Genomic DNA, 19,453 nt, shown 5'->3' on the forward strand with positions numbered 1-19,453 from the left:
TCTTTATATCTTTGCAAGAGAAGGTCAGTTTACACCCTTTTCAGTGCATACACACAGGCACACAACTCCTTTCATTTTAAGAAATCCCAGTAGGCTTTTCAATTCTTTTGTGCCCCGTCCTCTGCTGAAGTGCAGCTGCCCAGCTATGGATGACAGCGGCCAACTGGCACAAAACAAGAAGTACAACATTTGGCAGAAAGGAAATTTTGTTAAGGACACCAATAATGTGAGTCAATTTTCTTGTGAAAAACTGCATGATTAAATCAATGATGGAGAGAAATAGCAAACTTTCAGTCATCTCTAAACATTCATATTAGTCTTTTTCACACATACTTTTTCAATATCAGTAACATTTTGCTTGTTGTTGAAAAGAAAGGAGTAAGGGAAACAATCCACTAACAAAAGGTAAAAGCTATAAACACTGTTTGCCAAACTTTTTTGTGTTTATGAATGTAAACTATTGTCATTTGCAATGCCAGGTTAGTGATTAAGGATTTCTCTGGATTTATGGGAAGTTTTCCCCACTCATGATTCCGAGGAAAGTTTAAAGTAACGCGTTTGAGAGCCACTGATTGGTGTAGCTGCCAGTGCATGTTTCCCTCTTGCATCATAAATTCGATGGAAAGAGTTAAGGAATCATAATACTGTTGTGCTCACTGGTGCATTGTTTGGATAAGCTCCCACGAGCTTATATAAGGCAATTCACAAGAGACAGTTTTCCATAGTGGTAGGAAGCAAAGAGTTTGTTGTCAGACAGACCTGGTTCATGTTTTGGCTTTGATGAATTATTTTAACAAATTAATAATAAACTAACTCCTGTAGACATTAAGTTTCTCATGAATAAAATTGGGATATGGATATGAGAATAATACACCTGTGTTGTGAGGGTTAGAATAGGGGTTGCTTTGCATTCTGCTGTCTAGTATGTTCATTAAGTAAAAGAGGTCAGGAAATCCTTCCCAGTTTTCTAATTACAAATGTGAACTGGCCAAATTAGGGGAAGAAATAGGAAACTAATGGAGCAATGCATTTATTCTAAGTCTATGTGTCATCTCAATTCCACAAAGGAAACAAGAGTCTAAAATCAGTTACTTAATTGTCTGGACAAAAATGGTCACCATAGGCTTTCAAGATATCTTAGGAGAGTCACTCTGGTGTCCTCCAAAAAGGAGCCATTTATCTTGTAAGAAAGTCTTGTATGATGTGTGTAGTACAGGTAAAAAGTAATGAGCTACTGAAGAGGCATTAAGAGTCAGTAACAATTACGGCAAAAATATCTACAGTTGATAAAGCTATTTTCCTCAGAGGCAGTGCTGTCCAACAGAAATTTCTGTGATAATCGAAGTATTCTATTTCTGGGTGGCCCAATACAGCAGCCACAGCCACATGTGGCTGTGGAGTACTTTAGATGTGTCTAGTGAGGAAGAAACTGAATTTTTAGTGTTTTTTTTTTTAACTGTCAGTTTCTTTAAATAGCCAAATGTGACTAGTAGTTATTGTACTGGAAAGCACAGCTTTATGGCGTCCAGGCTATAATTGGAAGTGTAAATTATTTTAAAAGGAGAACACCCCCTCATTCAACAATTTTTAAAGATCAATGATATGCAATGTACCAAAGATGATTTTCTGCTAAGTAGTGTGTGTATATGTGTAGTGTAATTCTTGAGACATGGCTTGTCATCCCTGAATGAGCCGCAGTGCTGTAAATTTGTTGTTTGGATGCACTGTAGTTCAGCAGGACCGAACACTCACCTGACGAGGGCAGCTTGGCTGTGAAACCTTCATTCTCCCCACCCCCACCTCCAAGAGCTGTTATAAACACTGGAAAAAAATTGTGGACCATCTGTAGCTGCAGATGGGGATTTGTGGACGGTGTACAAGTTGCAGTCATGGAATCAGCAGAGATGCCCAAAATATGTCATCCAAATTGACCAGTCAGAGTGGCGAGGAGAACATTATCTTGTCTGGATACTCAGTCTCACAAACCTATCAGGGTGAATGGGCCCCTCATGGGGTCACAGGCTCATGCTTCGTCCTCGTTCTCTGGTCACACTGCAGCTCTAACTTCCAGCAGGCGGGACGCAGAGACTCAGGGGCAGGGTCCCAGCACAACCATCTAAAGTACCACAAAATGATTGCTGCTGACCTTTTCTACGATTGGAATTTTGCTGCACAAAATAGGTTGCGAGCAAATAATCTTTTGATTTGTTTGATGCTATGAGCACTGTGGGCAATTGGTCAGGTTGTTTTGGTTATGTTGGTGAAGTGAGTTTTATTTTTTTAATTCATCGTTCTTGAGGTTTTGTGCGTATGTGTATGTGTGCAGCCTCTAACATACATCATTTTTCTATGTCACGCTTAGAAATCACATTGAGGTTAGTACATTAAACTGAATTTGCTGAGCAGGCCACAGTTGAATAGGCAGATCATGAGGGCCATTTAAGGAAACTCAGGTTTATTGTAAAGCCAACAGCCCCTTTCTCTCAGCCATAGAAATTTATACTTCTCTAAGATGCCTTAGTGTGATAGATGGATGTATCGCATTTGTTTAAGATGCATTGCGATGATATTGCAATGGGGGCAGGTATGAGCCCATGAATCTGGTAGAATGATCCAACAGAGATTACCCTTGTGGAAGAAAATAAACCAGATCACCATTAGCCTAGGTATTTATTTGAGAATGCTGTGTTTGAAGGAGCATTTTAACTTGGAGAAAGATGTAGAATGTTTTATAAGGTAGGAGGGGGCTGGCAGATGTTCACCCAGTTTCTGGATAGCTGGTTAAGGACAGTTCTCAGAGGAGACAGAGCTTGTTCTGTGTACGAGCAGTTATTGTTGGGCAATTTGGATTTTATCAGAGGGCTGGAGAGGAACAGGTAGCTGCTACTAAGCTTTATGCCAGTGGGTGGGGAGGAACCGCTGCTGGGGACAAGGATATGCTGGGGAAATTTGCAGTCCTTCAGAAGCTCTCAGCAAGTTATGGAATGAAATGGCTTAAAAGTGTTTCTTTAGTGTTTGTCAAGAAAACAAAGTTGGGCTAACAGAGCCACAGTTCCATGGGTTTTTGTGGACTGAAGAAAACTTGACACTCATACGTGCACTTGACAGTCATAGCAGCTGTGGCCGTGGTAGGCGGCTACTCCTGTCTCTAGGAAGGATCTTGACCAGGAGATCCTTGGGTTCCTACCGGCTCCTCTGTACTGCTGGGGAAGGAGAGCCTGGTCTGGAAGGAGAGTGAGGGGAAGCGAACAACATGGCCCAGGGCCTCCCAGGCTTGCATAGAAGGTGAAATCCAGTCAGCCCATCTCATTTGGCAGTGAACTTGGCAGCGCAGCTTTGCACTGTGCTGGTCCAAGCGTCAGTGTCCAGGTGTGTGAGTTTGCTGCAGGGCAGCCAACTTTGTTGCTGCAGAGCTCACCCATGTTCTCCAGCCCAACTTTACCAGTAATACAATTGACATTTTGATCTCCATCTGTCTGAATTGTGCATCTATTTCTTTATTAGTCCCAAACTCAAAAGGAGGGGCGGGGTGATTTCATTATTGACCTTCCAAATCTCTACAGGCCTAAGCATTCTTGGAATGAGTCTTAAATAATACTACTGTTGTTACATGGAGAAAAATATATGGGTGTGATTAGGCTATGATCTGAATTAATTTCAAACTAAATAATAATAGCAATACTAATTACTGTTATTACTTAAACAATATGTGCTTCGTAATGGCCTGAGCATTTTATGTATGTTATCTCAGTTCTTATAACACATGTGTTATCTTTATATGGTGATTAATCCCATTTTTCCAGGTGAAGAGACTGAGGTTTAGAGAGAGCGAGTAGCTTGCTCAGGGTCACACTGCTCTAAGTGTCTTTAATGCCACACAGTTTCTCATGTGCTTGAGCCCTGCATCTGCCTCCTTAGGCCGGGCTGACCCCCACTCTCAGTGTTCCCTGGAGAATGATATAAACGGCCACTCTAGGGTATGAACTGCCTTAATTTTTTTTCTGATCCCCTTGCACTTGCTTTTATCTTTTCTGATTCCAGAACCAGGGTCAGACGGATGGCTCTGACCCCACTCTGTGTTGGTGAGCCTCTGAACTCTGCTTGTCTCTTTTTATTCCTTGGCTTTCACATGAGTATTTTACTTTGAGCATACCCTTGGTTTCGTGGGCCTAGTTACCTTGGTTATAAGTATTAGCTACAATTTTAGTTCCTTAGAATTTAATTTCTGTCTCTTTCTTCCTACCAGAGGAATGTAATTCATTGGGATTTAAAAGGGGATTTGCAGAGTAAACTCTTATATATGCAATGTTCAAAATGACTATGCAATCCTATGGTTAGAAAATAATTATTCCTCTGAAATCACCTTTCCCTATTAAGTTTACTGCAAAGCAATACCCTTTTGCCTTTTGCATAAAAATTCCTTGTAGATGATTGCAAGTTGCTGTGGGTGAACAGGCAAGAGTAGTTAGGATGAGGCTGAAATATCTGGGCTCAGACTCAGGTGCTGGGAGGGTGTACAGGACACCAAAAGCCCGGATCAGCGTAAAAGCAGGTTAGACAATATTTGATGAGTCCCCTAGAGAAGCTAGTCTCACGTGGGAAAAGTGAGGACAAAGCTCAGGAAAGTATGGAATCGAAACCAGCAGGGACACACAAGGAAAGAGATTTGAGACAATGGAAAAGGCCTAAGGGTCCTTTTAAAATCCAAGGTCCGCTTTGTCCTTAACACCCATGCCTTACATATCCGGAGTCACCGCGGATTGTAATCCATTTTGCTCATCTGGTCAATCAATGAATATTTATTGAGTCTTTATTATTTGTACATCACCTGCAGGGAGGAGATGATACAGTAATGAGCAAACTTGATATGCTAGTGAGAGAAATGGAGATTTGCAGTCAGAATACAATGTGGGAACTGCTTTTACAGGGTTTTGAAAGAACATCAAGGAGGGAGGGACATCAAACCAGCTGTTCTGCCACAGTCAAGAAAAGCTTCCTGTAGGTAGTCTCAGGTTTGCAGGATGAGTAAGAGTCAGCAAAGTTTGGGGAGAGGAGTAAGAATATTCCAGGTAACATGCTTGAGAGCCCAAGGACCGCACATTGGTCCGCAAATGGGCACCGCACGTTGAAATTACCCAGGGATGTCCAGTACAGCCTGATCCCAGAGTATGAAGTGGGGGCTGACTTTGGAGAAGACAGCAGGAGTCAGATCAGCTAGGGCTTATAGCTCTTGTTGAAGGCTCTGGAAGCTACTGACGATTTTAAGCAGAAGAGCATCTTGATCACTTGTTTGTTTTAGAGATTGTTGTGGCTGCTCAGAGACCAGAGTGGAGGTCTTTAAGTGGAGACACTGGGAAACCGGTTTGCAAGCTGCGGAATAAGCAAGGTGAGATGTAACAGTGTTTTGAGTTGAGGTAGTGGCTGTGTGACTAGGGAAGTCAATGAATTACAGGACCTGTGAAGGTGAGGTCTGCAGGGCTCCATTGCTCGCTGGTGCAGGAGTTGAGGGCGTGGGCTAAGGAAGAAGTAAGGGGTGGCTCCCTAGGGTGGCTCTTGGACACGTGGGTGGATGGTTCAGTCATTGTCTGAGATAGAGGACAGGAGAACAAAACCAGGCTTCTAGGGGCCTCTGATGACTGAGATTTCTAAATTCATTATTATTTTCCGCAGTCTCCAAAAGAGCAGTGCAGCTTCCGGTTTTCTTTATTGCCTAGGGAGAGCTGAGCTTGTGTTTTTCATTTGACTACCTTGAACATTCCTATTCCAATAAGAAAAGCCCCTTTCAGATATGAGACAAACAAAAATGCTGCCCAGATAAATTTTGTTTCATCATGATAAGACAAGGGCCGTTCAGCATTCGTTGGTTCCCCAATGGGCGCTTATGTCATCGCACTTAACAGAAAGTTTGCTTTGGCCCTTTTTTCTCTGACCCTTAAATAGGCACATCTGTCACAGAAACTCTCAATGACAAATTTTCAGCAAGAAGACAGGAAAGCATGCAGTGAGGCCATATTTCCCTTTGCCTACCCTCTCTGACCTCCCAGATGCTGGCCTTGCCCCAGCATTCAAATGTGTTTGTAAAAAGCGGATAGCTTTTTACACACCGCGGTGTGCTGGTAAATGTTAAAAAACTGGCTCTCTGCGAAAACAAACAAAAAAATACAGCACAAATCTTGATGTGTAGCATTTGCTGATTTCTGTGGTGTCAATATTCTCACATTGGCCAATTTCAAGCTTCAAGACGGACTCAGTGACCGCAGAGCTGGGAAGAGAGACGCGTAACCAGCTCTTCGCGGCTGGTGGGAGCCAGCTCCAGCTCACCCGCGCCCTCTTCACATTTCTGCTCATATTTCACTCAGCCTCAACCAGGCACGATAGTATCTTGTAAGAGGTATTAGGTTTTGTTATAGTTTTGACAAAAAAACTTTTTTTTTTTGTTATATTTGCTACCTAGATAGATTAGGAGTAGTCCCAGACAAGAAGAAGGTACTTCTAAGAAAGTGTATGTGAGATCGAGGAGCATACGGGTTGTGGAAGGAAAGAGGACTGAAAGAAGAGGGATAAGTGGTGATTATCAAGAGGGAGAGGGCACTATAACTTTTTTCTTCATTTTGTGCGTAGCGCCGTGCGCCGCACCAGCGGGCGGGTGCAAGGGGTGCCGGTGCGTCTGCCAGGGGGCGCTGCCCGCTGTGGCTGCGCCGGCGCACGGCAGGCGCTCGGGTCAGAGCGCCGTTACAGGCCGGGGCTGGGGGTGGGGGACCCGGGCCCAGGGTATTTGTCTGAGCTGCTGCTTAGCAACAATTGCCGAGGTCTCAAAAGCAGTGTCACTGGTTTTTTTTGTTTGTTATGGTTTATTTATTTGATTTTATTTTTATTGACATATAATCGACATACAATGATCAGTGTTTTTTGGTCTTCAGGTTTTAACTTTCAAAATTCCAAATTGTCTAGAATTTTCAATCGGAGTTTTTCACTATGGGTATTACAGTTTTGAATCACTTGAAGAACTGCAAACCACCTCAAGTCAATCCACACACCCCCTAACAGAACACAAAAGTATAAAACTTTTCTAACTTCAAGGGTGTTCAGGTAATAATTTTTAATTCTTATATTTAAGTTAAAAATAGAAAGAAGCTATCTGTTAAAGTCTACTGCATAAACAGTTTGAGAAGATGAATGGCTTTTTAAAATAAGCTTCAGTTTAAGATAACATTTAGAGTATTTTACACATGTTCTTCAAGCAGCAATCCACATAAAGCCCTGTTAAAGCAATCAGACTAGAAACTGTAAAAAAATTCTTTATATAAAAAAAATTCCAGAAGACTTTTTTTTTTTTTTTTTTTTTGGTCAGTGCAATTTAATATACGCAAAAAGAAGAAGAGGAAAAAAAAACCAGTTACTTGCTTTGCTTAATAATATGTATTATTGTGCCTGCATAGTCTATGGATTATTTTTAAAAATGGCTCTTTTATAGCCAAAATTCCTGGATAAGAGTTCTTTGCCTGTTCAAGGTTTATGTGTTTGAACCATGAGTGCCCATGTCTAAATATAATACACACATGGATGCAAAGCATAAATATACTCAGGGGCGATAGTTAAGGATTGATAAAACAACACACTGAAAAGAAGCAGGAAGTCTGGTATTTCTCCCGCTTCCTCTCTTCTTGCCCCTCCACTTCCCTCTCTTCCTCCGGCTCTTCCGCCCACACCTTTCACCCTTACCACCGGTCCTGCCCTGCCCAATAAAGCCTCTGCACCTTCCTGCTTGTAATTTGTCGCTAATCAGCTGTCACTGTCATAGCCATGATGAGAGGTTCATCTCCGGCTGAGGGTAATGGCCTTAAAAGTCACAGAGTCAATGTCAATGGGATCGCTCCAATTCAATCACTGAGCTGAATGAGGGATGGCACCTGCTGACATTAGCACTCATTTTGAGCTCAAGCATCTGGGCCCCAGTAAATAACCATCAGTGGGTGGGTCTGGGGGACAGGTCATTAGCCCCACGAAAAATAAATATCGCTTCCCTTGATGGCTGCGAGTAATTTAGCTCAGACGAGGAAATTTCACCCTAGATTAAGTATGATGAGCCAATATCAGTCAGAGGAGGCCAAACAGTGAGAGCTTGATGAGATAGAGGGAAATTTATATTCAGCTGGCTGCATGTGAGATGAGCTCAAAGAAACGACTTACCCGTCCAGCCCATCTCCATGTGCACTCTCAGTGGTGGGCTTGTCTCGTTGCCTGCCTTTTCTGGTTTCCTTTTTTGGGGGAAGGGGAGGGGGTTGAAATGGAGATTGGAAGGTAGACTAGGGTGAAGAAGGAGAGCAGGGTTCAAAATTTTCCCACTCCGCTTTTGTGATTTTGTCCTCTAGTGTGTAATGTCACAGCTTAGCCTGCGTGCCAGCACTTGGCTGGTGGAAGGGCTTTGCCATGCCTGCCGGCTTTCGCATGCAGACCTCCCCTCCTGAGAGAGCAGACCGAGTTTTAATTGTTTTGGAGGCCCTGGAGGCTCCTTTCCAATGCTAGTAAATGGGTTGGAGAGGGAGGTAAGGTAGGGCTGGGTCCCTCCTTTCTGATTCTTGGAAAGGAAGAACCACCACCCTCAATTCACAAGAACATCTTTTTATTTGTTCCACCGATGTGATCCATCAAATCCAGAAGGGTTATTAATAGAAGGTCTTTATGAGAAGCAGTTTAGCTCACTTTAGAATCATATTTTATATCTGTAGGGACCTGCCCTCGGTCCACCCTCTCCCTCATTGAACTAGATATATCTCAGAGCTGGGTGCATCAGTTTCCCAAGCAGGCTCTTACAATGGAAACTGTAGACAACATTATTCCTTTTGCTGTCTCTTTTGATAACATACTTTGGAAGTGGTTTCAGTTGCTACCAGAACATTTTTTAAATCATGGGCACACCTGGTAATTAGCCTAAAAATTCTGTAGTATTTTTAAAAACTAAGATTTTGTTACCTGCTTTGTGTATCTGAGTTTTGTTCTTACTCTGAAAACAATTTCATTGTAGAGAAGTGGGCCACACTGGCGACATCCTCAGGGAGACCCGGATGATGATAACGCCTGCTGGCGGGCACAATCAGAGGGGCATCGCGGGCAGAGGCACGCGGTGCGGGTGGAGAGCCCTCCCCTGGGTGGGAGACAGGCTTGGTCCGCAGCTCTGTGAAACCCCTCACTTTCACAACAGCTCAATAAATATTTCTTGACTGGATTCATAAAGACCTTCTGTGACAACTAAATGCATCTCACAGATAAATTCACAGCAACAACTTGTTTATTTAGAACAGTGATCACAATTGTAAATATAAAGATATATGGGTAATTATTTGTTCTTGACCTACAGTGAGTGCTCAATGACTATTTCAATGAAAATCACACAAGTATTTGCTTTAAGTCTCCTGTTCTAGACTGTAAATTCTATAGATACAGAGGCTGACTGCCTGCTGCCTCTTTGACTGCTCTCTTCCTATACCTAGCTCTGGGAATGCCGCACAGTAGAGAACAGTTATACCTCGGTACTCGTCCACTTCAGAACTTGTCAAACCCTGTACTCATTGTATCTTGATGAGAAAACAATGTTTCAGCACTGGGCGCTTGCTTGGGACTTGTCGCACTTGCTAGGACTTGTAAGAGTCATGATCCCATGCCACAAGAGAAAATGCATCATCACTCACTGCTTGCTCACCGTTCAGAGCCCTTCTCTAGGAATGAAACAGGGGTTGATGCGTGTCTCAGTAGCTCATGAACAGTGCAGAATTCCCACGTATTTCTTGTGACTGTTGTGTACTTTTGTGCATCTTAAGTGCTAACCATGAGTCGCAAAAAGGGTTAGAATGATACCACTAAGTCTAAAGCACAGTTAGTAAGAGTCATGATCAAAAAGAAAGAAGAGATGGTAGCTAAGTATGAGAGTGGCGCAGGTGTGACATATCGCTGTGTTCAAGATGCTGAGAACGATGACCTCGAGGATAGTGAGAAATAAGGAAGAGATTAAAGCAGCAAGTGTTGCTAAAGGTGTAAAATCTGTGAGTAAGCAATACTCACAGACATTGAAAGGAGTTGAAAAATCGCTTTACATCTGGATTAATGAAAAACAGTTAGCTGGTAACAGCCTTTCTGAGCCAATAATTTGCAAGAAAGCTAGGCAATTGTCTGCTGATCTGTTAAAAGACAAGCCTGGAACAAGTGGTGAGAGCGCTGAAGTGTTTAAAGCCAGTCATGGATGGTTTGATAAATCTAAAAAGAGAACTGGCATTCCTAGTGTGGTGAGGCATGGAGAGGCAGCCAGGGCCGGCAAAGAAGCTGCCCAAAGCTGTGTCACCGAGTTTAGGGAGTATGTAAAGGCTGAGGGCTTTGTCCCCCTATAAGTGTTTAACTGGGACAAGACTGGATTGTTCTGGAAGACAATGCCTAACAGAACCTACATCACTCAAGAGGAGGGGGCACCATTGCCAGGACACAGGCCGATGAGGGACAGGCTAACTCTATTGTTGTGTGGGAATGCTAGTGGGGATTTAAAACTTCAGCCTCTACTAGTGCATCACAGCGAAAACCCACAAGTCTTCAAGAGAGAGAAAGTGATAAATCAAGGTAAGTGTGATGTGGAGGGCCAGTCGTAAAGCTTGGATGATGAGGCAGTTCTTTATAGAGTGGATGAATGCAGTTTTTGGCCCCAGTGTGAAAAAATATCTGCAGGAAAATGAACGGCCTCTGAGGGCTTTGTTAATTACGGACAATGCTCCTGCCCACTGCCCCTCCTCCCACCCCCACCCAACAGGCTTGGAGGACGACTTACTGGAGAGTTGCTTCATAAAGACCGGGAAGTTCTGCCCCCTAACACAACTCCTCTGCTCCAGCCCATGCACCAGCAGGTCATCTCCAACTTCGAAAACTATACACGAAGGTCCTTTTCCAGAGGTGCCAGAAGTGTTTTGGAGTAACTTCAGATACACAGTCGACACTCAGAGAGTTCTGGAAGGACTGTTTTAATAGCCTCCCCTGTGTTACTCTCATAGATGAGGCTTGGCATGGAGTCTCTTACAAGACCATGAACTCTGCCTGGAAGAAAATTGTTGCCCAAAACTCTTAACTCCAACGGGATTTGAAGGCTTTGAGGGTGATTCTGGTGGCCCAATAGTGGAGCATAAGGTAATATCTGGCCAAGTCCTTGGGCCTGGAGGTCAATGATGAAGATGTTGAAGAGTTAGTGGAGGAAGCATCTACTGCACTGATAAAAGAAATGTGGGGTAAATGGGTTGAAGTTCAAAACTTTGTGGGAAAATATCATCCAGACAAAGCTCTAGCAAGCCCAAATATGGACTTCTTTAATGAACAATGTCACACTTTAGAAACATTTTGAAACAGACAGAAGCAAGTTTTTCTTGGTAGGTTTTTAGTGAAAATTCCTAAATCTGAGACTTCAACAGTGTTTAGTGAAGCCAAGAAACAGAAAACACAAGAACACCCTGAGAAATTGCCTATTTAAACCCTTTACCCCTATAACTGGTAGATTTTTTCCAAAGTGAATTGAGAGTCATAACTTTGAGATACATGCACTGAAGGTATTTTATCAATTGTACAGTTGAGAGAAATAGAGGAGCTAAAGACACTTGCTCAACATTGAAGATAAAACTAAAAAAATGCCCAATCCAGGTCTTTATCACAATACTGCTAAGGGAATGAAGAGGACAGCATTCATGTTAAACCAAGTCTTTCATTTATCCACATAGTACAATATTACCATTGTTGCCATTAAAATTACCTGTGTAGAAAGAAATGCAAAATCAGACTTACAAAAATTTGTCTTATTTTGATTTTATTATTTTGATTTTATTATTGATACTTTTGTATGTGCCATCAAGAAAAATGACTAATTGGCCAATACTTTTTTGAAACTATAGCAGATGACGTTTTCTGGTTCAGGTTATTTTTAATATATTTAGCTGTGTTTCTGGCAGGGTAAGAGAAGAGAGATTGAAACAACTACCTTCCCTGTACTTCCTATTTCAGCAATCTGAAGTCAAAGAAGATGTTCTCTCTACCAGATCTTTTGGTATGAGGAGGTCGTATTGATTGGGTTACTTATACTTTTACTTTTGAGAAAAATTAGATGAGTCATATTGTATACTTTTGATTGTTTTGGGAAAAATCCCAAATACTTTTTATAATTGGTATTTTTTAAATGTAGAATTAAATATTTCTATAAATTAATAAAAATAAGTTGATAATAATTTTAGGAATTAAATTATTTTTTAGTTGTTGGACAGAGTATTTTCATGAAAAATTCTGATTACTAGTGTTTATGTTGAAAATGTTTATCTTATCCTACTATTTTAGGAGATGTATATGCTTTATATACATGTTTTCTGTACCAAAGTAGAAATTGTTTTAATATCAAATGCTGCAGTTGTATGACTAGCAGGTTGACTGTTTGTTCTAATTGTTCTTTATTCAAAGAAACAATGGTCAAATTTTTACTGCCCTTCCATGTAGATGTGAAATCTAGAGTCCCAAGGATTTAATTTCTTATATAACCATAACAAGAGTTAGCCTCACTTTGGAAATGTAATTGGATTTTTCTCATTTCTTTTTCTCTTTTTGAGAAGGTTTTATTGCTAAAAGGTAAAAAGTAGTTAAATTTGCTGCTGGATATATATGCAAAAATTATGACTCATATTTGTTCACTTGGTATATGGTATGTCTTTTGCTGCTCAGTCATTTGAGTGAATTAAAGCCAAGTAAATATTATGTGTGAGTAAGTGAGTAAGTGCATGTGTGCATGTGGTAGATGGAGGGAGGAGGAACAGGAAATTAATTGTTTCTTCCTTCAAATTCTGAATATTTTTTAACCAATCTTCCTCTTTGTCACCATATTCCTCTATCCATGTTCACCTGAGAGAGAAAATTCGGAGGTGAGTAAGAAGAAAAAAAGGAAAAGAAGAACAAAAGTGCAGAACTGAAAGGAAATAAGTAAAGGCAGAATTAAATATGTTTATATATATAATAAATATTAATATATAAAACATTTTAAAAGCCCAGCAACAAACCAACCTGGTGCAAAAGCTCTTATAAGGGGTGGGCCTACTCTGTTCTAGAGGTCAAGAAGCAAAATGCTAAGCACTTTGCATGCATTATCTTACCTTCACAATAATAATTTATTATTCTCATATTATATATTTTGAAAAATAGAGGCTCAGAGAAATTAAGTAAATTGTCCAAACTTACACAATTAACAAAAGACCTCATCACACTTGGAACTCAGATCTTTCTGATTCTATAGCATATGCTTTTAACTATTACATTTAATAAATGCTTGTTCAGTTCAACTGAATATATAAAGATGCAGATTTGCTTATAATATTTATTATATGTGGCCACCTGTATCAAGAGAATGGATGAAATGTGTGTGATAATGACTTTGGGAAATGCGTATTTTAGGCTTCATTACTGGAAGGAGAGCTTCTTTGGTTTTCCTGACAGAGTAGCAGGATACATTCATTATCTTCTGAGACTTTGGCAGACAAGTTGGTGCAAATGGTGACTGTTGTAATTTTAAATCGTATGACACAACACCGCCGTGGAGGAGGTGAGCACCTTTCCTCCAGTATTAGACAATCAGGGCCTCTGTTTTTCTGCTCTCTGAGGAAATGCACATTCTCTTTCTAAAGCCTAAAATTAAAGGATGAGAAAGCAATTGAGCTCTGCTTCCTAGAGCTTAGTAAAATGTGACCATCCCTACATTATTTAGGATTTTTGGATTATCCATGTTCCTTGGGTTTCTCCTTTTCATTCCTGCCTTAGGATTTAGGGTATGTCACTTTTATTTCTGATTAGTCACTACAGAAGGAGGAGAAACATTAGGGTTTGCTAACTGTTAGCAGAAGCTAATAGGAAAAGATAAAGGCTACATTCTATGTTTAAAATTAAGTTTCAGGGTAATATGTGTATTAAAACATTCCATGTTTTTCTCTTCTTTCTTAGCATATAGACCTTAGAGTCCTTTATTTCCTAAGTTTGAAAATTAGTACTAAATGTCTGTAGGTCAGCATTTGTAAGAACACAAACACATACACAGTAACAATAGCCTTTGTTCTTTAGACTCACTTTACAGAATAGAGCTCATTAAATTTTCAGAGCTTGTATTTTTTCCTTAATCAAATGGACAGTGTTGCTATGATGTGGTGATGATATGGTGGACAGGACATAGGTCAGAGCAATGACCTAAGTAAATCTGCAGATAATTGGACTAAATTAAGAATTTTAATAATGTAGGTTTTAGTAGTAAATGTGTTTCCAAAAAAGTTATATTTTAAGTGTTTTTCAAGTTAAGCCCTCTAATAAATCCTTTGAAGGGATTTTTAAAATTAAAACTATCCTTCCCAAAGCAGTTTATACATATCATAATTTTAAAGGATATCCTCTCTAAATACATTCATTTTAGAAATACTGTTTTCATTTATTTTTAATTTCTCTCACTGGAGCATCCTGTAAATATAATGATGAAGAAGAAGAAAATATTAACAGTATTAACATGAGTTTCATCAGCAGGAGAGTATTAGTAATAATAAGTAGTATCATTAGTAATAATAAACTATTGGTATAAGTTTTTGAAATGAGACTTTGGGATTGTAAAACCTAAGACTTTATCAAAGGAAAGTATTTAAATATGTTTACACTTTTATATTCCTTTTTCTAAATTTAGAGTCTTATTTACATCATCCTCCCTATTCTGTAATAGCTGGCATTTATTATGATTTGATATCTGCCTGTGGAGTTTGTGCATGAGAAACTAATGAACAAACAGTTGATAAAGTCACCACGATAAAGAGATTGATAATGAACTGATTGCCATTAGACAGATATTGTGTGCATTCTAGCAGTTGACATATTGAACTTCTTCCCTAATGCACATTGCTTTCTCTCACCTAGGAAACAGACCAAAGGCAGGCATTCCCAACTGAGCCTGGTGAGGTCCTATACTTCCTAGTTACAGGCTAACAGACTGTGCCCACTGTAACAGACATTTTATTAGCAAATTGCTTTGAACATCCAAGTATACCCAGTAAAGCAAATAGAAAGATATTAGAATCGCTAGTGAAAGTGTTCACTGTGTTCACTGTTACCACTGAATGGTTAATGGTAGTATCTTTGAGTTACCTACTTGTTTCTTTTCCTTTTCGTTTTAAAGGATGCTGTAGTTTTGGCAGTAATAGCAAGACTAGGAATTAAAAAAGATAAGAAATAAACAATGACTACTATCAGTTAAAGGACTCAAGAATTTGCAAGGATAATGCAGGAGGGAATTCAAGTTAGTAGTGATTGAAATATTGTGGAAGGGGATTGATAGCATAAAAAAGCTCACATAAATTTCACCAAATTGCATAATCAGAGATTGTTGCAAAGAGTGAATTGGTGACTGAGTTTGTGTAAATCTGAAAAAAAGTTTGATTTCACATTTTGAATCTCTTCATTCTATTACATTATTTTTCCTGTTTGAAATTTATGTTGACAATGAGTCAGACAATTCAGATTTACATCATTGTAATACTGAGTTACTGTATTACTATAATACAGTAATGTAAGGCAAAATATGAGATTATAGAATATAGCACTCATAAATGAATTGTATTGCAGTTGTTTTATTTTTAGACATTTTACAGAGTCACAGCCAAAGCAATTGATAAACTAGAGAATGGCTGTAGTTTATCCATCTATTTAACAATATTGTCTTTTACTTTTTTCTATTTTCATTAACATTTTTTTTTTTTTTTGTAATAGAGTTCTCTTTACAGTTCCTATTAGGATCAGGGATATCAAGCTATTATCTCTCTAGACATCTTTGGCAAGTTAATATTGGATTCTGACTGTAGAGATAGGGTTAAATTCTTCCTTTTGTTTTTGATTCAAATCCTGTCCAATAAACTCTTAGCAGTAAACCTGAGAGGGGTTCATCAGTATACTCATTGTTATATAAGTATGACACCTCTATTCAGCACAACTTTTTGAACCTCAATCCTTTGACTCAAATAATTTAAATTTAACCAACATTCATTGAGTGCTATTTTTTTTCCCCTGTTCTTTAGGTTACAAGATAGTTTGTGTAGCATTTTATAGTTTCCGAGGAGTATAGAGTGTGCATAGCTCTCTACAGTTTATAAGGAATTTTCATCCATGTTTTCTCATATGACATTGGTTTATGTGTACATAGATGAATGACATGATTTGTACTCTGAAGATGCTTACAATCAAGTTGAAATGGTAAACGCGAGCAGAAGTTACTTATTAATATGTTATAGAAATTCAAAATTGCCCTAAGTAGAGGTTTGAAAAAGATATAATAAAGTGTAAGTACATATCAAATTTGGTGTTTGCTTAAATAGAAATACATGGCCTCACTTTAAGATATTGGGAAAATTTTAACCAAAGTGTTTTTTATTTTAGAATTTCTATATCAGATGCTTTGTATTAATAATGGAGAAAATAATACCTAACACTTGTAGAGCATGTAGTAGTTTATAAGGAGCTTTTAAATCCTGGATTTCATTTTATCCTCATTAATTTGATAATCTGCTGAGGTTCTTTTCTGTCTGATGATTTGATTATAATTGCTATACAGCAAAAAGAGAAATAGAATCACACTATATTAGATCTTGAAGGAAATATAAAGATAATCTAATCTAATGCCTTTATTTTAAAAATGAAACTGAGGCCAAGGTTAAGTGACTCATCTTAGGTCACATTGCTAGTTAGAGCCAAATCTTCTGACATTAAATCAATCATGTTTTCTACGAAATCACACTGCTCATGTCCAATATGAGCTTGTGCTATGGAAGACCCATGGGTTTAGGCATAAATTACCTAGTTTGACTCTCTGTTCCACTCAAATGCACTGCTTACTGCTTGCTCTTTCTTTCCTTCTTGCTTCTCTCCTCTTACCTACCTTTCTGCCTCTCTCTGTTCTCTTTTTCTTCTATTTAGACATTGTCATTCATCTACATTAGACAAATTTCTACTGTTTCATCTTTGCCTGCTAGTGTAGATGGCAGCTGACATTATTTCCTCCTGATATGGTATCAAAATGCCTGTCCTATGTATTTGAATATTAAAATTAGCCCATTTCTAAAACAGAGAAAGTAGGCTTATGAAATAGAGATAGAATTTGTGACACTACAGTGAGGTCCTCAAGAACTTTTGTTGCTAAAAGGGCATGTTAATAGTGTCTACCTACGAGCACAGATACTAAAATATTTCTGGTCCATGGTTAACCTAATGTCAGGGACACCAACAGAGTCTTTGTTTTAGAGTCTTGCTGTAACCTTCAAAAGGTAAGGGTGCACCATACTCTCTCCCAGTGGTGGGGTGGGGGCGCTCTGGGCTCAGATCTCACACGTGTGAATGGCCTCAGTTTGGATACTCTAAGATCTGTCGTAAACAGCCTCAGGGACGCGCTGACAGGATCATAGGGTGTTCATCCTTCTGTCTCATTCTCCGACCTCTGTATCTATTCTGCCATGTGAGTTTTTAAATCCTGTAATTATCTTCTGATCAGCCCACTCATATTCCACTGTAATGTTTTCCTGCTAAATTTGTCAAATGTCTGCATTTTAAATGTATACAACAATTATTCTAACGCTGTTTTGGATTTCTTTTTCAGTTTTAAAAGTGATTAAATTCCTCATAAGACATGGCACAGTTTTAAACTTTGAGAATTAATTTATTTTTGTATTTAACTCCTTATATCCATGACATATATATATATGTAAATTGATCCGAATGGTTTTATTATGCTTAGATGGAGTTCTCATATATTCTTCCTAAACATACCCTCAGTAATACAGGTTATAGTGCACCTAGCTATATTGAGATCATCTTTAGTTTGAAAGCTCCCTTGTTTCGCATTTGGTGAGATTCAGTCCTAGTTTACAAACTATGGGGATTGAACCAGCAGTGACCTATATATTCCCTTGGTGATTTTATGGATTTCAGTGCTACGTCCTCTGTGCTTTTTCATTACAGAATGGAATCTACCAATGCCCTGGGCCCCTTATGTGTCTATCCCTTAAATTGTAAAATATTATGGGGTTCAGTATGATGTTTTTTGATCCATAGCCACAAACATTGTCCCAGAAATTAGCACACTATGGCTGTGGAGGAGAGCATTTTTTGTTAATTGTTGTTTTTTATTGTGTAAAAGCAAATCGACCTGGTTTTAGAAATTATCAGAAGCAATTTAAAGAGTTTAAAAACAGCAAAAATCTTCCCAGATGTCTTTGAGTCTCAAAGTTAATATAATTATAAAAGTAAGACGCAGGTGTTATAAAAATTTCAAACTATGCAAAATATGCAGGGTAAAACATCAAAGTTGTTTTCACTCCCCAATACTTTTCATCATCAGTAACTTGGTGGGTATCGTTATACATTTTTTTCTATGTTGTCATACAGACTTTACAGGTCTTAGCGTTTAGTTATGCTTATTTGAAAATGGTCAAAATGAAATGTTGCATAAGGTAAGATTTCATTGCTTACTCTTCTTTTGACTTGTGTTCTTTACTTACTTCCTTCTGAACATCTCTTGAAATCACTGACTGCAATACCAATGATAGAAGCAGTAGTCAGTAGTAGAAATAGTCCCAAATTCTGCAACAGAAATCCCAGATATGGTACTTACTAGCTTCAAAAGTGGCAGGACTTTGAGTAAATCATTTAACTTTCTTGTGTTCATTTCTGAGATTTTATTTTTATTTTTGTAATTCTGTTATTCTGTTACAAATAAAAAATATTTTTGTATGGATTTTCTTTTAGAAAAAAATAAAGCACTTCATAAATAACAAGGAATGCAAAATTCAGAAAATTTTCACTTAAAGGAATCACATGGCAAAAAATAAGTCTGAGTAATTTTTAATGGGAAGAAGAGTTCCATATTGACTATATTTTGGGAGGAAGTAGATAGTTTTATAATATGATACAATATATCCAGAATCATTTCACTACAATCTTAGGTTTTAATATACTTTAGTTTTCAAAAAAAGGAAAATGTTGCAAGAGATAAAGCCAAATATACTTAAAGGAATTTCTTTATGAAATAATTTATTTTGCCTGCGCAAGGGGAAACCCCCCAATAATAACGGGATTATCTTCTGGAGGGCAGGCCCCTTGTAAAATAAGCCTCCCCCGCTACGTGAGTGTTTTAGGAACCCATCTGTATCCGTGTACCAGTTGGCCTTCTTGTGAGGCTGCATCCGGCTTCAGTGAATAATTTTTTGAAGACCTTCAGTGTGTTTGCCCATTTCACGATGAGTGATTTATAGCACACCTGCCCACACTGCTCTGAATGTTCAGCGGTTTTCAACCAAAAACGGCATGATCTCCATTCCCCACCTTCCCTATTCACCTGGTTTTGTCCTGAGTGACTTTTTTTTATTTGTATGTTTCCCTGGAT

This window comes from Pteronotus mesoamericanus, unplaced genomic scaffold (assembly GCF_021234165.1).
Source record: "Pteronotus mesoamericanus isolate MK-2021 breed Mesoamerican mustached bat unplaced genomic scaffold, CSHL_Meso_final contig_130, whole genome shotgun sequence".
In the NCBI taxonomy this organism is placed as follows: domain Eukaryota; kingdom Metazoa; phylum Chordata; class Mammalia; order Chiroptera; family Mormoopidae; genus Pteronotus; species Pteronotus mesoamericanus.